The following is an 18,773-nucleotide window of genomic DNA, read 5'->3' on the forward strand; positions in this document are numbered from 1 at the left end:
GCGTTGTTAGTTGCTGCACACTTGTTGCTGGAACGAGTCGCGCAATTAAGTCGAGAAGCAGTCTCTCGTTTCAGATTTATGACCCGCGAAACGTGGAATAAGGTGAGAAATCGACGCATCGATGTTCGGATCGCGCCACGCAATCTTTTAATTGTATTTCCAATTGCAGTACCGGTCTTGGCTGGATTTATTCTGAATGGGAAATTAAGTTTCCTCTTTAAGCCGGTTGCTGCAGAAAAAGAAAGTGTTTCATCACGGGTCTGCTAATTGAGCTCGTTAGTAAGGTTACATAGCGGAGCTTGCCTTAAACGCTGTGATACTCTATAGAAGTTATCCGACTGCGGATTTCGAGCATGTACGGCGTCCTTGGGTCGAGACCCTTTCAATTAATATGCAATTTAACCAATCCTTGCCTTATTTAGAAAATATTTAACGGGAATATCCGGTACGCGAAGCATCGACGTCTCTTTTAACAGCTCGACGCTTTGAAAACTCGCGTGTCGGCAGCAACGCGTTTCTCAAGAACCGGTCATAGTTTTATAACAGGCTTTTAGAGCGCGCGCGTGTGGCCTAAAGGCAGAACGAGGTTAAACAGATCTGGCGACAGAGGACAGTTTACGACCAAGTTGGGGAGTCTTCCGGTTATCGAGTTTGGAGCATCAAACGCGTTCATCCTAACACCTTCCCGTGGAAGACGTCGACTGCGATAGAATTGTTTTATTATTTCCAACGCGTATACGATTTCCTGACGAAAAGTTCAGCCAAGGTCAGCCCGATGCACGGTCTCTTGGACAGGTATATTACCTGAACGTCTCGTTCAGCGAGGAGTTAGAGGACGCGGCCAACCGCAAGGGGTACGAAACGCCTCCCATAAGACGCTCGTTTTCCTCATTATCATACAACTGCATTCCGGTTATTGTGTTGCCGTAATTACGGTCAGTTGCGCGGCGCGGCTCGAGCGGGCCAGAGCGCGTAAATGATTGCGCAATTACGAGCCGGCAACGCCGGTTTTACGGATCCCTTTCTTCGTTCGCGTGCTGGTGCTGGTAGTGGCGGTGATGCTGGTGCTGGTGCTGGTGCTGGTACTGGCGGTGGTGCTGGTGCTGGTGCGAGTGCGCACCGTGAATTGCGATCCAGAGTGGAGAGCGGACAATTAAAAGTAACGAGACGCGTGCGAGGATATGAATGCGGCGAAATACTGGGGCTGGGAGGGTTGTTTCGGCAGTACGACTGCTCCGTTCCGATGATTGCTCGTGGCATCGACGCGATAATATTGATCGCGGCACCGCGGCCGAAACCGTGCACCGTCGACGCGATTCTGGGAGCACCGTGGATTCTCCTGTGCCGGAAATTTGCGAGATTGTCTCTGGTTCAAGGGCGATATTGTCAGAAATTCCCTAACGAACAACTTTACACGGACTATGTATCTCGAAAACTTTGACTCGTCGCGATTAGTCGGCAAGCAACCTAAGCGAATCAGTAACTGATCCAAACCAACCCTCATCTTTTCAATTTTACTCGTACAATGCGTTCCAAAATCCGAGGATTTATTTGGTACTATTACATCGTTTTGCCCTGATTTCGGCAACTCGGAATCCAACGGCAGAAGCGCGTGCTATGTGCGCGTTGAAATCGCCGAAAGGAAAGCAATTCTATCGCGGACTATTCCGAAACTGGACCTGATCAAATTCATTTGGAGATCTCAGGTTACGTACGTCTGAAACTCTTACCAACTTTCATCGTGAAAACAAACTCATCCGCGTTTAATAGCAGATAGACGTCTAATTAGATCGACCTGTTTCAATGCAAACGAGCACGAATAACGAAGGCTACGGTTTTCTAAAGATCGAATAATCGAGATTGCCCAGCTCGCGACAGCTCGTTAAACACCGACGAGTGCGCTCGGAACACGCTTCTCCCGCGGGAGAAAAATGTTTATCGTTTCCATTGGAGCGAGCCGCGCGAGGAAACAGATCAAAGAGCATCCCCGAGATTTCCGCGAAGTCCGCGATGAAACGCGCGACGCCTCGCGCCGCCTCGCTTCGATGGCGCACGTGTTCTCTCCGCGTGGCAATTTCGCGCAACATTGTCGGCACCGGCCATAAGCCATAATCCACGATATAATAAGCGTTTTTCGGTCGAATGCGCGGCGCGGCGCTCGCTAAAAGGCGGATCTGGAGGTAGGGCGACTTTATAGCGGCACCGGCGAAAAAAGGAAACGCGGAACGCCGCCGAGTTCTGACACACTTTATTGCTACGGCTTCGCCTCTTCACCTCCGCCTCATCCTCCGCCTCCGCCTCCTCCTCCTCCTCCTCCTTCTCCTTCTCTTCGTTGCTTCTCCACCTCCACCTCGTCCCGTTCCTACCAGTACTTTAACCAGCCAGCAGCTTCCTCGGGCAACTTACTGCTTTTCTTCTGCCGGATACGACCCGGCTGCCGTACAGCCTGTTTGAAACCGTTGCTTCGACTCTCGCGAAATTCTTGTACACAACTTTAAGGTAGAGGCGAGAGCCGTTTTCATTTTTCGCAGATTGCTCCGACATCTGCGGGCCGTCTTTCGTTAGAAGTCGGCGTCCATCAATTTTCACGCAAACGTTTGCTGCGCCCAAACCTCTGGCGGTGTACCGATAACGATTTTTCTTTTTATCAACCATTGTTCCACGAACGATTCTACTTTCCCCCGGAATTCGCTACGGTGCGCTAAACGGAGCAACCATCGTTCTACTCCGATGAAACGAAACTATGCAACCCGTAGAGAAACTTTATCAACCGTAAATTACAAAATTCGGAGCCCAACGATTCGTCGAGCCCGGAAGAGTTTCTACTTGCGCAAGGGTTGCGATCCGGATACTGGTTGGTATTACGCGAGTTCGGCGTCGCTGACCGATCGATCATAGATTTTCATTACCTGGGTTAATTCGAACCAGCACATAGATCGACTGGAAGGATCGACAGCCTGTCCGAGTAGCGCACCGGTGGTTCCCACGAGCATGTTCTTCCTCGAGCGGGATCGGTAACGAATCAATGTGCACGCCGACGAAACTTACCTGCAACGAGCAAAAAGCGAACGAAATTAGCTTGGTTATTCGAGCGGCCCGATTACCGGATTCGATCGATCGTATCGATCGCGACGCGACGCGGCTCGGCGCGGCCCGGCGCGCTTTGAAGCCCGAGGAGGCTAAATTACCGATACGCTTGATCGACGACCTGTCTGAGAATTGGGGAGCACAACGTCCATATATCACCGCCGCCTTTTTTCCCCCGCGAATGAAATCGTAACGGCTCGTGTTTAATTCAACGACTGCGCCTCCGCTAAAATTCCCGCGCTCCAATTCCGGGGAGGGGGAGAATTCTCGGATGCAATTTTTACGAAAATCGCAGGATTGGCACCATACGCGCGTTTAATTCCTTCTGCAATCATTTTAATAATCCTCGTCGTAGATAAATGTCGCAAATTTCCGGTAACTAAAATAATAGCGAGAGCTCGTCGACGATCCGATAAAACGGCCGAATCAGAATTATTTTCCTTCCGTCTACAGCGCACAGTGTACTGGATCCCTCCCCGATTTCCCCTCCCCGCGTCGACGTCTCGATCCGGACTGATTTACTCGCTGGTTTTTCGTAAGTTAATACTACGTTCAACTGCATGCCGACGGAAAGTAAACTGCGCGGCATGCGCTTTCCTCGGTAAATATTTGCCCGATGAAGTGGCAGTTATCGTGCAGCTTCGCGTTACGCTAGAATAGCTGGGATGAATAAAGTGAAATATTTACTTTCGGCCGTCGTACGGAGAGTCAGCCATTGCTTATCGTAATATCGTTCGCGTTCGATTCGTCTAGACGCGCTCGAATCGTTGCTCCGATCTAATGAAATTTATCGGCGTCGTCAGTTCTCAACAATTTATCCTCGCTAGACGATATCGGATTTATTTCAACTTGCAACGAGAAATATTTCAAAGGAAGAGCTTTATTATTTTCGGAAACATTTTCGTCGGACAACGCCAGCACCTGTACAAAGTTCTGCCGTTCGGTATACTAAATTCTGTAGACGCTAATAGTCGAAAGCTCGCCGTGGCGATTAAAACGAATTCCCAGGAGCAGGGATCATTCGTCAAAGGATCGCCGATTAGAATTTTTCACTCGGAAACGTTTCAATACACTCTCGACGTTATTGAATCGATACATCGAGTTCCTGTTTACGAATGCTCGCGATAAACCTCGAGTTCATACGGCCCGCTCCGGATCAAAGCCGTTGTTATTATTTCGCGCGGCGTTGTCGATCATTTACGGTAAAATGATAGGTTGCGGGGCATTGCGTCGACCGCCTAAACGTTGAATAACTAAAATTACATGGTCGATAAACGCGTGTGCTCGAAACGATTACCGTCGATCCGAAATGTTGGCGGGTATTGCGCGTTGACCGAGTCGACTTGGACTCGGCGGATATTCTTAATCGGCAACCGTACGACCACCGACTGGAACTTGGTTGGTCCGAGGCAGACAAATGTTCGGATTAATTCGACTTATTGGATGCGAGTGGACCACTGCGCGCAATAAACGGAAGCGTTTTCAGTTGAATGTTTCAACGACGCGCTCGGCGGCCGCTTGTTACTATTCCTTTGGTATCTCGCGAGCGATAAATCTCCTAGCGTCGGCTCGCGTAAAAAGTAGAAACGGTTTTCGCGTTCGGTCGCGGCGCAAACGTTCCACGACCGGGACACAAAGGAAGAAGAGGGTGTAGAGCGAGAGGATGAAAGGGAGGGCGGGAGGGAGGTAGATGGTCCTGTGGCGTCCGGCCTCGCTGGGTAAACGGCTGCCCGGCCGGCCGCGGCCCGTGATTAAAGGGAATGGAATGGAGAAACGGCCACGTAAGTTCCGAGTTCGAAACCGACCGCCATCCCCCTCTCTCTCTCTCTCTCTCTCTCTCTCTCTCTCTCTCTCTCTCGCGTGCTCGCTCGCTCGCCCTAGCTACTAACTCTTTTGATTCCTGGTGCTCGAGTTTCTGCTGGTAATTAAATCCCGAGCTCCATCACTGCCTCGCCTCGCGCGGAACTCCCGAGCTTTGAGCTCGCAAAGTCCGCGAACTATTGAACGCGAACCAATTACCGTAACTAATTAGCCATTCGAGCTTTCCAGCTTTCGAGTTGCCGCTAAACCCCGTTAGCGTTGCCGGGAAGACCAGCGTGGCGAGCCGCGCGAGCTCGCACTCGCGCTCCCTCTGTCTCCCTTCGCTTCTCGGCCGTTCATTACCGCCGGAAAAACCATGAATCGCGCCGTAACCTTCGCCGCCAACGGGCGAGAGACCTTGATCGCCGATAGACACTCGTGCGTCGATCGAAATCGCGATCGCGAACGCGATCGCGTCGAAAGCCGCACGCGAGAATCGCGCCGACTCAACTTAAACCGTATCTTGTACCATAAATGAAACCGTAAGTTGATCCACGAGTCGAACCAGAAGTTGAACCACGAATTCAACTAAACATTCGATTACAAGTTTCCAATCGATCGAGTCAATGTTACGTTCACAGCCTAGTTGGCCCGAACAGAGGCGGACAGGTCGGGTCAGGTGCATCGAGGGCTGACGCGACGAGCATCAAAAATCAAAATCTCCTCGAAATCCCTCCCCTTGGGAGTCGGGCGTGCCTTCGGACGACCGCGTTCGCTTGCCCGCAATCTGTGTAGGAAAAGATTGCGCCGCGAGGGTCGACGAAATACGGTATGGCCGGGTGTCTGTCTCTACGCGTGTGGGTGCGCGTGTGCGTGCTCCGCTGGGATAGAGAGGGAGAGAGAGAGAGAGAGAGCACGTGTCAGTGGGGTGCACTGTCGTCCTCGTGTGCGTGTCGACGTTGGGGAGGCGAAGGGAGACGCAAGGGTGAACGCACTCGGTGCACCGCGCGCGACTACCAAAGCTAGACAGAGATAAATACACGGAGAAATAGAGAGAGGGAGAGAGAGATAGCTAGAGAGAGCGAGAGAGGCGGCCAGGGAGAAGCCACCGATGCGAAACCGAGAGAAAGGGGGAAGCGGAGAGACGGAGAGAGTAGACCGGGACGAAACAGTGTGAGAAGGAGAGAGAGAGAGAGAGAGGGAGGCGAGGTCGGAGGGGGAGCCAGCGATCGTGAAAGTGAGGTGCAGCCATCGATCCGGCCGCGCTCGTGCGCCGAAACGGTAAATGGCCGTTCGGCAACTCTCCACCCTCCTCGGCTTTCGACTTCTCGATCCTCTCCGCGTTCCGACGCGACCCGACGCGACGGTTTCGCCGAAACTTCGTGTTCCCTGTTCCCTGTCACCCGGACGTTTCATGCGGTAACGCGCCACATGTCCCGAATTCGCCCTAAACGCGTTATTAGTTTTATCTCGCGATCGGCCTGCTCCACGTCGGACACCTCGCGACATACGAACGCTTATTTGCAAATAGAGATCGCGCTGCAAAAAGATCCAAAATTATTTTGCAATTCTAGTAAAGGAAGTCTGTTAAAACCGTGGCAAACGGGTCGTGAACTAAAGCAATTCTCAATTCCTTTAGCTTCAAGACTTCCACAAAAAAGAGGGAGAGCGAGAGAGAGAGAGAGTCGCTTGGGGTTTACGGACCGTAGAAAGTTTGATAAGTATGGAGTAAGTGGCATGAGCGTTTTTCCAGCGACGAACGAGTGGCTCGTGAAACCTGCTAGACGATATCCGGATCAGGTGCTGCCACGCAATTTACGGGACATAAAGGAACGATCGAGAACGATCCCTCCTTTGATCGAGGGAAACGGGAGACCGCCTCTGACGGCCGGAATAAAAGAAACAAGTGGGACGTCTTCGCGAATAATACGGCCCACCACCCCTGTTTCAAAATCGGTACGAGTCCCTTTCTTAAATTAACGAGTCATCGTTTCGTTAAATGTTACGCTCGATCGCGGAATTAATGCCGTAGTTTAAACGGAACCGCGCTCCGTGTATCCCGAGGTAGTTATTATGCACGCAATAATTGCATCTCCGCGTAAAACAAAATTGGCTGGGGCCCGTCGCGTCGGCGGACCAGGAAGTTGAATTTATTCCGTCTTCGAGGAGCGAGTTCAGAAGTAAAAGACAAACTTTCCGTAACTATGCTAAATTTTCTTTAAACCGTGCTCGGTCGGTGAACGCCATAAGCGTAGAAAATCCGCAGTGGGTACTATGATAATCAACGCGCTCCGTTCTAGTGCGCCGAACACGCCGACGTAGAAATTAGGTCGAGTCGGAAATAGTTACCGGAGCAGGCGGTGAATATTTCGCGAATAACGACGACAGCAATTAAACTTCACGGCGAGCGTTAAATTTGATAATAGCCGAGCGCTGGATAAAAATAATTCGTCTTTAAACCCGACGGCGCGGCCGACGATTGCGTTTCGAATCGATGATGCTGCCAACTCGAGCGTGGGATGTTTTTATTTTTGCACCCCGCAGTTAACTCTTTCCCCCATGGCACGTTCTATCTTCGCACTTCGCACGAATACCACGAGTTTCCAAGTACAAATACCTTCGTGGGCAGAGGGTGGCTAATCTTTGCTTCAAGGGTCAGAGACCTTCGACCCAGCGGTCTGTCCGTCTATTCGCCTCGAGACTTGAATCTCCTCGACAAAATCTATTGGAATATCGGCAAAAGAATGAAAAATCTCTCTGGACCCGTGAAACAAAGTTTAATTTAGTTTAGCAGTTTTCCGTTTAATCGTCGGTAGCACTTTCCGAATCGTTTTTGGACGGCGCTCGTTGCGTAGTTACGTAACGGCCCGCGTGCAATTCGCCGTGCACCGGGGCAAGGAAAAACTAGAACTAGTGCGGAAGGTTGACAAGGTCGCAGCCTTGACCGTGTGCACCGGCGCGGCGTGCGCGGATTGCGGCGTATTGCAGCGGAAGCGGCGTCCTTGAACACGTGTATCGCATCATCGCCGTTGCTCCTGAACCACACGACCATTGTCGTGACCCGAGCTCTAATGTCGTCGATCCCGCCGGGATTTCGCGATGCAGCCGCGCGGCAACGGACCGACCGAGGACGAGCATGCATCGGCACGAGCGCGAGCACGAGCGCGAGCACGAGAGAAAGAGACAAAGTGCTCGGGCGCGAGCGAGACGAGCAGGTTCGGTTAACGAGGCGTCTTTCTTCGAGTTCGATCCGCGCGGCGCGTCCTTTCTAAAGCCGCTTCGGCAATTACTATCGCTACGAGCGTAATGCGAGCCGAGTCGAGTCGAGTTCCTCGCGCTCGCATTCACGACTCGACCCGACTCGATTCGTTTCGATTCGACTCCGTCCCGTTTGCTCCTGAAAAGGCGACACCCGGGACATCCGACGGGGCTGTTGAAGCTCGCACAAAAGGAAGGGAGAGACTCGATTCACCGGGCGAACGTTTCGCGCGATTTATCTGCCGCGATTAATTCAACCGCCCCTCGGTGTTGCTTTTAATTGGATTACCGCGTTTCTGGAGCGCAGCCTGGCACATTGTCCCGAAAGTGATCGACGAGCCGATGGCCGACCAGCCCCGGAACGTGATTTTCGTTCAATTTTCCAGCGGATTTCCAACCGGCGCAGCATACCGTTCGACTGTACATCGGCGGATTCCTTCGCCTTCTTTTTACCCCGGGGCTCGGATTTATCCCTTCGTCGTTGTCGTCGTCGCCGTCGTCGTCGCAATTAATTCGGGATCCGGCGAAAAGGGAACCCCGAGTATCATCGAGTGGTCTCAGCTGTTGTCGAAAGCGTCTGCTTTTCGAACAATTAGGGGGATGATTTGTTTCGAACTCGTCGACTCGTTGCGACGTCGCGGTTAACCGACCCGTGCTAAACAGCTGCGTTAGAAGACGATAAGCTCGGCGGCGACGCGCCTCCGGAGTACGACGGCGATCTCGTGAGATCATTTCTCGCTCTGTCCGATCGCCGGCAATGACTCATATCGACATCTGCGCAGATGTTCATGCAAATAGGCGCTCTAACGAGCAAATCTCGAATAAGGCGAATCAAACGTAGATTTCTGTAACCTTTCCAAATTATTTTTCCAACATTCACAAATGAAAATTCCGGACAATCGCGGGGGACACCTTGTTCACAAGTGGCACCTTGGCCCCCTTCTCAATAAACGAAGGAGAGAACTTTGGGAATTTAAAAGCGGATGCGCTTCGACAAACTTTCGGCTGGAAACACCGCCTTTAAACAGAAGAATCTCGCGAAACTGCGAGAGCACTGCCGATCGATCGGAAATTATAGGAAATTGGAAATTCGAATTGAGCGCCGCGACAGAAACCGAATGAGATCTCAATCCTCCGCTACGATTCGCTAAGTTTCGATCGTCTGGTGGCTTCTGCGGCCCCGTTTCTCGCCACATCGGTGTCTCAGAGGCCGAGAAGGGAACGCAGCCAGCCAGCCAGCGGATGGTTAAGTACCACCGCGCGACTGCTGAAGGAGGACTTGTTGCATTCGCACGGAGACACAATGAATGATGACCTTCCCCGCGATGCGTCGCTGCTCCCTTGATAAATTCGTATCGTAAATTATCGTAATATTAATTAAAGCGTCGCTCGGCGATCCGGGCCAACCTGTGGACTTTGGACCGAGCGAGCCAGCGACAGTCTCGTTTTCATTCGCGCGACACTCCGAAGGTTACTCGCGTCACGGCCGCGTTTTATCTCATTTTATCTTTGGTTATTGGGCCGGTAACGGCTGCCGATTTCGACGGAAAGCGGGGTCGAGGCGAATCTGACCCGGAACCATTTTTGCACGTACGATAGCCAAAAGTTGAACAGGTCGCCGAACGATCTCGCGATCGCGCCATCCTTGCCGCTGATACATTTCGCGCCGATGACACGAAGGACTAGCAGCTAAATCGCGTCCATCATGGCGAGGATGGCCGGCCGGGACAGGTTGCACGGCGAAACAAACGCGGGGCAAAGTTATTAACAATAACGGCGATGTTTACTGCGCGCAGTCCACGATAAATTGGACCGCGAACAACCGTATTTCGCAAGCCTGCGCGCCGTGCACCGCGTCGGGCGGACAACGGAGCGGCCTCGCATTCCCGATTCCAGCGGTCGCGGCGAGTTTCCTCGACTGGTCGCTAAATAACACGCTCGGTCATATAGAGTTTCCTCGAACGAACGAGCGTGCGCCGTGCTCGGAAATAGCGATGCCTCGCGCGGCGAGCAACACCGGGCAGCGACGAGAAAAACTTAAGCGGGTAACTGCTAAACCGAGCTAAACCGAGCAAACGCGTGTATTCTAAGGAGAAGGTACATATTTCCAATACAGTCCTTCTTCCTTGTTCACACAGTCTACGGTTTCAATATCACAGTATCTCAAATTTTACCCAGTCCCATGTTGTAACGGCCGGGTACGATCAGCGTTCAGGAAAAATGAAAAGCAAGGGCGAGTAAAAGCCGAGCGAGGCGACGCCCGTCCCACGAGGAAATTACAGGATTGGCAGTGACAAGAGCCTTTCTCGTTTTCGTTTCCACGAATGCGATTTCACGTGGCGGCTTGGCTGGCTGGCTCGTGCGTGTCGCGTGATTTTATCTGGCGAGCCTCGTCGCTTCGTCTCGTCTCCTCTTCTTTTCTCTTCTCTTCTCTTCTCTTCTCTTCCCTTCTCTTCCCTCGGCGACTGGACGCATCGCCTTCTATCGCCTCCGCGAATCTTCGCGCGCCATGGGAAAAATGACCGACCACGGAGAAACAGCGCCGGGTACGGGATGCACCGGCTCGAATACGGGTTTGGTTTCGTGGCTGACGGGCGACGACGAGCGACGACGAGCGACGACAAGCGACACGCAGGCCGCTGCGCCGTGTCAAAGGTTTCGCGATCTCTGTCGTAGTCCGGGCTTCTTTGTTGCTCGCGGCTCTCGCGGGCTCTGTCATCCGGCTGACTGATCGTCTATTTTGCCCAGCTGACGGTTTCTCCGCTCGAAGGAGGGCTTCGCTTTTTATCCGGTTTTTGCGATCGGTGCGACTCCCTCGGATTTCATGCCGCGCTCGATGCTCTTTGCTTTACGGCGCGATTCAACGCTTCGTCCACCGGCAATTCTCTAATCAACGGTTGTATATCTTTTCAAAATACATGAGACCCATTTTTTTACCATATAGAGCAATATATGTATTATTAAAAAACGATAATATGTCGCGAAATTTGCCGAAAGATACAAAGAATGCGAGAGGGGAGTATTTTTGCGGCGGATTAACTGCGAGCGCAAGTTCCATCGTTAATTTTCCGTCTCGCCTCGAGTCGCGCGACTCTGTCCTGTAGCAACCCCCGGGCGGCTGGTGAACTTTCAGCAAACATTACGATCAGACGTGGCGAGATCGTCACGGAGCCCCGAATAAACTGTTGATTCGTGCCACCCGCAGCTCCGGCTCCTACGAACTGCTCGAGGTTTCTTGCCGTCGCGTCGCCATCCTCGTCCTCCTCGCCTAACCTCCCGAGTCCCGGTCCCGGCCCGTTTATCTTACTTATCCGCCCGCTCCTTGTAATTTCTCTGCCGGCACGCCACGCCTGCCTGCCCCTGCCCCGGCCCCTCGGCGTCGAGTCGCGATCGTTTCCACGTAAAAAGCCTTGTCATTTTATTCAGGCTCTACGACACCTCGTTAGCACGCCTCCGACTCGCATTATTCCAATTTTACAAATTATAACACTTATACGCTTTAGATGCATGATGCAGAAATCGGAATTGTGCTACCAGTGTCGGAAGAATTTCGTCTGCCGCTAGCGACGCGCGCGCGCGCGCGTAGCTAAAGCCCGCGCGGGTCTCTGACCAGCTCTCGCTGATCCTGTACCGGTGCCAACTTTTCGCTTCTATCTTCGACTTCATTCGTGGCAACCTAATCATAACACCTCGTAAATAAACTATAACGCCGAGCGGTAACACGCGACGCCGTCGTCGCGGCGAGAACAATACGTCTCCGACGACGCGGCCCTAAAATTGCTGGATACGCGGCTCGCGCGCATCCGGCTGTTCAATTTGCTCGGGAGAAGCGAGCAGCACGCTCGGGAAAAGTTTCTCGGACGCGGGAGGTAATAGAGCATCGATCGGTGGAAAAGAAAGGTACAGCGTCGAATCTATGTATAGTCGGGCACACGCTTCTCATCGATCACTCGGGTAGAGTAGATGGAGTATAACGCGCGCGAGTCGCGAGTGCGATGGAACGGTGCAGCAGCGTGGCGGCCGGGTTTGAAAGAAGAGAAGCGTCGGATATTATGAAGGGAGCCGGAATCAATTTCCTCGGCGCGGCGCGGCGCGGCGAGGCTCCATTGCCAGAGCCGATCGACGAGCACAATGCGCCGCTCGTTAACACTCTAACGACTTCCGAGGACTCATTTCCACTGGGAGCCGGCGATTTCTATCCGGAGCTCGCTAAACGCGATTTAGATGCGCGCGGAAGAAAATTCGGCCGACGGAAATCGCTGTGAATCGCTGGCTAGCGAAAATATGAGCACGAGCGAGGCGCGAGAATGCGAATCCAAAATTATTCCGCGGTTCTTTCTCGATCCAATCTACCCTATTCGAAAGACGGCATTTTCAGCTTCAATTTGCACCAAGTCGCCTTGTCAAAGGCCCATGGGAATGCAATTTAAAATCAATTCAAACTTTTCCTTCAAAACCGAGCTGTTCTACTTGGAAGTAGGGGTCGGGATTTTTCGATTTTTCGGAACGGTCTCGTCGTTTCTTCTCAACTTAATTTACCCCTTCTTAAAGCAGACACTTTCTGCTTCGGTATAAGCCGAGCTGCCAGTTGGAAAAGGTCCGCGAGAATACAATTTCGAATCGATTCCACCTCGCTCTTTACAGTCCTAGTTGTCTCTGTTTAAGAATCGTTTCCTGAGATTTATCGATGTTTTGAAACAACGTCGCGATTCTTCTTCGATCGAAATTAACTTAACTTAAAGAAGACGCTTTCAGCTTCGATTGAAGGTAAGCCGCGTGAAAAATAGTGCTAAAGGAACGCCACCGACGCTATCGTTTGAAACGAATTAGTCAACGAACGAGACCGAGTCGCGAAAAAAAGCCGAGGAATAAACGCGCTGACAAGATAATTGATAATGCGAAGCGCGAGCAGATAAAAAGTAACGAAATTCACACGATAGCGGCTGCAGCGGTCGTTACAGCGCCAGGGAACGAGTTTACATACGCGGGAACGAAAGAGTCACGAGCGGCCGCGCGATTCCTGTTCACCTTGCGCTTTATTGTCCGATAATTACTCGCGGCTGTAGGTGCGCTAGCGCGCGCGTGCGCGCGCGCGAGCTCGCGTCGAGTTACGTGGGCGAAGCCAGTTAAACCTTAACGACGTCCGATAACGTCCGACGATAGATAAAGCGTGCGCCACGCTGATTGCAGCTCGTTTCCCACTTATCTCGCGATTATTTTCCCAGAACGAAAAATAAAGGAGAAAAGACGCCACGGCGAACGCGCTGGCAACGACGGGTGCCGTGGAACGACCCACCCCTAATTCGATTCAATTACTTCATCCACCGTTTCATCAATATTTTCTCGCAACGTTAACGCTCCGAGCTTACCCGCGTTCCAGCTAAAAACGTAATTAGAGAAGCCGATAAACCAGAGCGCCAGGGCGGCAGTCTTCCACGGTCCTTTTTCGCTCTCGTGGATTCTCAAAGAGGAAGCAGCGAAGGCGATCTCGAACAGACGCTAGCCGATCGGCGCGTTCAAGGCCGCGCGTTATCCGCGTCTTCCACCGACTTACCTGCATCCTCGTTAAAGCTAGACGGGTTAACGATTCAACAGGTGTTGCACAATGGATCGAACCCCGCGGAGCGTGCCTGCGTGTGCACCGCGCGACGGAGAAAAAGAGTTGGCTTCGAACGGCGCGGCGCCGCTTTTTTCACCGCGATGTAATTGAAGAGATAGGCCGCCGCCGCCGGCCCGACATCGGCCCGATATCCGTCGATGCTCGACCAGATGTATTCGTGACGTTCGATCAGTCCTTCGAGACCGGCGCGACGCCGAGCTGAACCAGTTCAAGGTCACCGGGAGTCGAGCCGAGTGGATTACCCACCGCCCGATTAACTTCGCTCCACAGCCTCGTTTCTTTTTTCCATTAAACGATCATCCGAATCGATACCACTATTGCAGCCGTTTACGTTTCAGCTTTTCAAAACGCGACGCTCTCGACAGCTTCGAACTTTCACTTTCACCGGCGTTTTTTCCCATCGCACGATAAGAACGATTTAATATGCGGACGAGACTGTACGAAAATGATACTCCTTTGATCTTTGATTCACTTTTTAAGGGCCCCTGCTTTGCGGTGTCACTACTCTCGTCTTTTTGCAACAAAGACACTGCGCAGGGGTGCTTTCAGCAAAACGACGACCCCATATTAATCGTCGATTTCTCATCGACGGCTAGCAGGAAAAACCAGCCGCGCCGCATGAAAAAGTCAGCAGCTAGGATCAGACGGGAGGTAGGTATCGCGATCGCCGCTTCGAAAATCGCGTTTAATGAAACGAGCAAAGCATCGAACAATGCTGCCCGGTCAGAATAAACGCGCGGTCGGCGTTCGATTGGAAACAAACCAGGCCGGGTACGCGTTCTTATTCGCGCGTGGCAACGCAACGCAACGCAACGCGAAGCGGCGTAAAAGCGACATGGAGCGATAACGATCGCGAAAAAGCATAGCTTTAAATCACGAACGCTGCTTGCCGGGCTCTGCCAGATATCCACGGTCGGCGAGCCTCGGGAAACTTTTAATTGGAATATAAGCCGGGCTTGCCGCGAATCGGTCGAACCGAAAATGTTGGTCTGGGCCTGGGCGCCGTGACGCGACGCGACGCGCCGTGCCGCGCCGCGCCGAGCCGACAAAAATCGATAGAAAACACGAGAAGGAGCGGCGGCAACTTTCGCGCTTCTAGGGGTTCGCCGATGCTACCCTTGTCAGTTAACCCCTTAAATCACTCTTCTGGCTGCTTCCACGATCCCGGTTCGAAACCTTGTTACAGAGTTTGCTCTGCTCGTTCCAAAATAGTTCCGCGTTAATCTAATTTACCGCAAACTAAAGCAGGCTGAAAGACGAATCGAAACCAAATCGGCTCCGTCGAAGCTGCGCAGAGTGGTCCGAGGAGCAGCGGTCTCGGCTCTATCAAGGTCGAGAGCAACAAAAGCACGCCCACTCACGGCCATCGCCGCGAAACGAACAAGATAAGCAGGGTTCCGCAGACGCCGGAGGCTAGAGCACGCGTTCCGAACACATTGGAAAGAATTCCTGTGCGGTCCTCGCGAATTACGATCTTATCGCGGCTGTTCTCGATGATTGTCCGCCGTCTGGAACAGCCCGTGATCCGGGCACGAGCGAAAATTGAAACTTCAACGTCGCGGCGCCTGCGAAACGATCGCTGGGTCACGGAAAAACCGCGTATCTCTGTTTTCTGCGTTCCGCGTTTCCGTTTCGCGCGCGCGCGCGTCCGGTTCTGCGAAACCAGTTTACGATCGGCTCGTGCGTAAATTACACGCGCGAAGAATGAGAGCTTCGCGCCGAATAAAAAGCAGCGCGAGCGGCATTAAATAAATTTGCTCGATCCTGTGTAAACTCGCTTGTTTGTGGCTCGAGGAAATTCCTGTTTCGCGTTAACACGTTGCTCGGAAACCTAGGAGAATGACTCGATATAGAAGGGAAAATGCAAGGGAATTTTAAGTTGCGCCCCGAGAGCGGATTTCGACATTGCGTAGCTTAAATTAAAGCTAAGGCTGTCTATTTTAAGATAGGGTATATGGGATGCAAAAATAATCGTAAGGTCATTTTAAAAATTCGAAAAATCGCGATCACTGGCGCGAAGGAAAGTAACTCGATCTGGGTGGGATGAGAGGAAAAAATTCAAATAAATTTTAGAATATATTCCCGTGGCAGATTTTCGACGTTGTATAGCTTAAATTAAAGCTAAAAGTGTCTACTTTAAGATAGGATAGGTGGGAATAAAAAATAACTAAAATTGACTAGAATCCGTGACTGTAATGTAGGTATCCGGATCCAGGACGAATCCGGCGGCCTCTCGAAATTCGAGCAGCCGCGGGAATCCGGCATTCACCTTATTATCCACTGCTTAATAACGCCGGCATTTTCGCCATTGTGTCGGGCCATTGTTTCTCGCGAAACTGCGGCTTCCATTCGATCGGAGCCGCATAACGAGTCTCGACGATTCGCAACTTCTCTGTCGACGCGCGCCCGGCCCACAGCCGCCGCGCTGTCTCTCGATGGATTGTTGTCCGGGAGGCGACTAATTACCGGTGAGTTTCCTCTCATCTGGCTCGATCGATAACTTTTTGTCTCGGGAATTCGTCGAGTCGCATTCCTCCGCCGTGGAACGGTCGCGTGGAGTCGCGTCGCGTCGTTTAGGTGTGCGACAGAACGAGAATCCATAAATTTGCGAAATGACGAACTCCGCGCGATTCTTATACCTTCGTTCGATCGTAGCTCGTCGCTGTCATCTTCCCAGTGTCGAACGTGAATCGAAATCGTGTATAGCCTTCTTTCCGTGGCAGATATCGTGTATTTTTTTATTTTTGTAAAATTAATATAAATTCTAACGTCTTCTTGCTTCGATCTGGAACAATGACCGACGATGGTATTGTCGCTTTGATTCCCGCTTAATAAAACGTAGAATCCAGCGTGCCGCTGCTAAAGTTAGATCTGGGTCGTCGGTTTTATTGGCGCGATTGAACTTGAACGTGTTCCCGTTTTCGCGGCACACGGGCCACGCGAACGTGAACCAGAAACAGAACCAGAACCAGAAGCGTATCCGAGGATCCTCCGTTGCCGCGGCCGCAGAATTATCGGCCGCGGGAAACGGACGATGTTAATCTCCGCTCCGAGTCGCGATAACTTCCAGCCTGGAAATCGCCTGAATGTAACTGCAGATTGCGGATCGATCGGCGCCCGGGAACTTTCGCCGCCGTGTGCGCAGAGTCCGCCGAACTCCCGAAACAATTACGAAAAGATAACTTTCGACGCTCCTAGCTTCCGTTAACAAATGCGCGATCGAACAGAGTCTCTATCGATCGTCGCACCGCACCGCACCGCACCGCACCGCACCGCGCTGCGCCGCCGGAATGCGCTTTCCCAATTTAATCGGCGCGCGCGCGCGCGCGCGCTCGGTTCTCCGATCCGGTTGTCGATTACTCGCGGAAACGATTTGCTCGATTGTTTCCTGGCTGATTCCGCCCCGGCTCGTTGGGAAACGAAACATTGCTGAATTTTTCAGGTTTATCGAAAGCTGCGTGCTTTATTCGAATCGTTCCGATGTTTTTGAATTTCAGTGCTTTCTGAAATAGGCTAGATCGAGCGAGGTATTCGAATACCGATCTTTCAAAGAAAAATTCTCGATCTTTGAAACGATGCAGCTAAGCAAAAGAGAGATTCATTTTCATCGGAAAACGAAACAATAGCCCGAAGCTAATTTTTTACAAATTCAAACGACTCTATGGAGTTTGATAAATCGTTTGAGAAGTTCCCTGCGAGACGATCTCGAACGTTGCGCCGCGAGTGTGTCACATCGGCTCAGAGTTCTACCGCCTCGTTTTTGTCGCGAGCCTACAAAATACGCAGTCTACAGACTGTCGCGAGCCTCGGAAAGCTCGGTAAAAACATTAGCCGCAAATCGGCGCACTGTAAAACATCCGCGGCGCTCGTTAACGAGGTCCTGTTGTTCCGCTGTTGAAGGACCAGCGCGATTACGGGGGGTCGCTAAACGCACAATTACGAGAGGAGAATAGCGCGCCAAAGGATGCCAGCGAAATTCGCCCAGAGATTGCGAGGCTCTGCAAACAACAACGCCTCCATTCTTTTTTCATTATAGAAGTTCAATAGGAAGTAAGCTCCGCGCGCGGATCTTCGCGATAAGCAAGAGCTTCCTCGACGTTTCAATCTCGGCGGGAGAAAAACCTCGGTGGATGTGTATCGGACGGAAATCGCGAGCTAACACACACAGGCGCTCTCTCTCTCTCTCTCTCTCTCTCTCTCTCTCTCTCTCTCACTCCCTGTCTCTCGAGCTCGGCTTGCTATCGCGTTACCCTCCTCCGGGAACGGGAACGAGAACGGGAACGCGAAAATAATCTCATTCGCTATTCACGCGCGCATCTCGTCCCATTGACTCGCTGACGCGGCTGCGAGCGTGATGAAACGAGGGAGAAGGAGACGGAGGAGACCATAACTGCGCGTACACGCGGAAGAGATCGTTTATTACTTGAAGGTTTTCGCTGCGCCAACTGGGAGACGCTGACGCCGAAGTACCGCGAGCCGCATCATGCTACCAACAATGGACAGAAGTCGAAAAACTGAAACTCGTTGCTTATCCTTGAAGTCTTAACAATCTTATTGTCATAAATTACGTGCAGTGTTATTAGATTTAAATATAAATAATTTGTTCGAAATTTAGCTGTTTAAAGTTGCTCGAAGCGGTGAGATAGCCTGCACTTGAAAGGGAGGCAAAATAAAATCTTGGGGAGGCTTGTTTCCGCTGGAAATGAAACAATGGTACGAGCTCGTTCGATTGTCTCTCGGAAGGGAGTTAATCCCGCAAGATCTATGAGACGGGATTCGATTGTCTGCATCGTATCTCGATCGAGATGTTCCGGATTATATCAAGGTTACCGGAAGAGGATCTCGAAGCTTGCGTTATCGCGACGTGGACGCGCGACGTCAATGACACGATTAGGACAACAGACAGGGCAGGACAGGGCGGAAGACATTTTTGTCCGGGCGAGAGATTTCAATTACGGGGACCGGATCAATCGCGACAGGTGAAACGTGCACGCGAATGGAATCGAAT

At 51.9% G+C, this 18,773-nt stretch overlaps 1 protein-coding gene across 6 annotated transcripts in view; it reads right to left on the reverse strand.

The window, feature by feature from the left end:
• Positions 1–18,773, reverse strand: part of LOC144476781 (uncharacterized) — a 237,388-nt gene that overhangs the window by 120,282 nt on the left and 98,333 nt on the right. Inside the window, exon 3 of one of the 6 annotated variants that reach the window (XM_078194006.1) lies at positions 2,910–3,048. The exons of the other annotated variants lie outside the window; for them this stretch is intronic. The gene's annotated coding sequence lies outside the window, so the exon portion shown is untranslated. The remainder of the gene's footprint in view (positions 1–2,909; positions 3,049–18,773) is intronic. 6 annotated transcript variants of the gene reach the window in all.

Source organism: Augochlora pura, chromosome 11, assembly GCF_028453695.1.
Source record: "Augochlora pura isolate Apur16 chromosome 11, APUR_v2.2.1, whole genome shotgun sequence".
In the NCBI taxonomy this organism is placed as follows: domain Eukaryota; kingdom Metazoa; phylum Arthropoda; class Insecta; order Hymenoptera; family Halictidae; genus Augochlora; species Augochlora pura.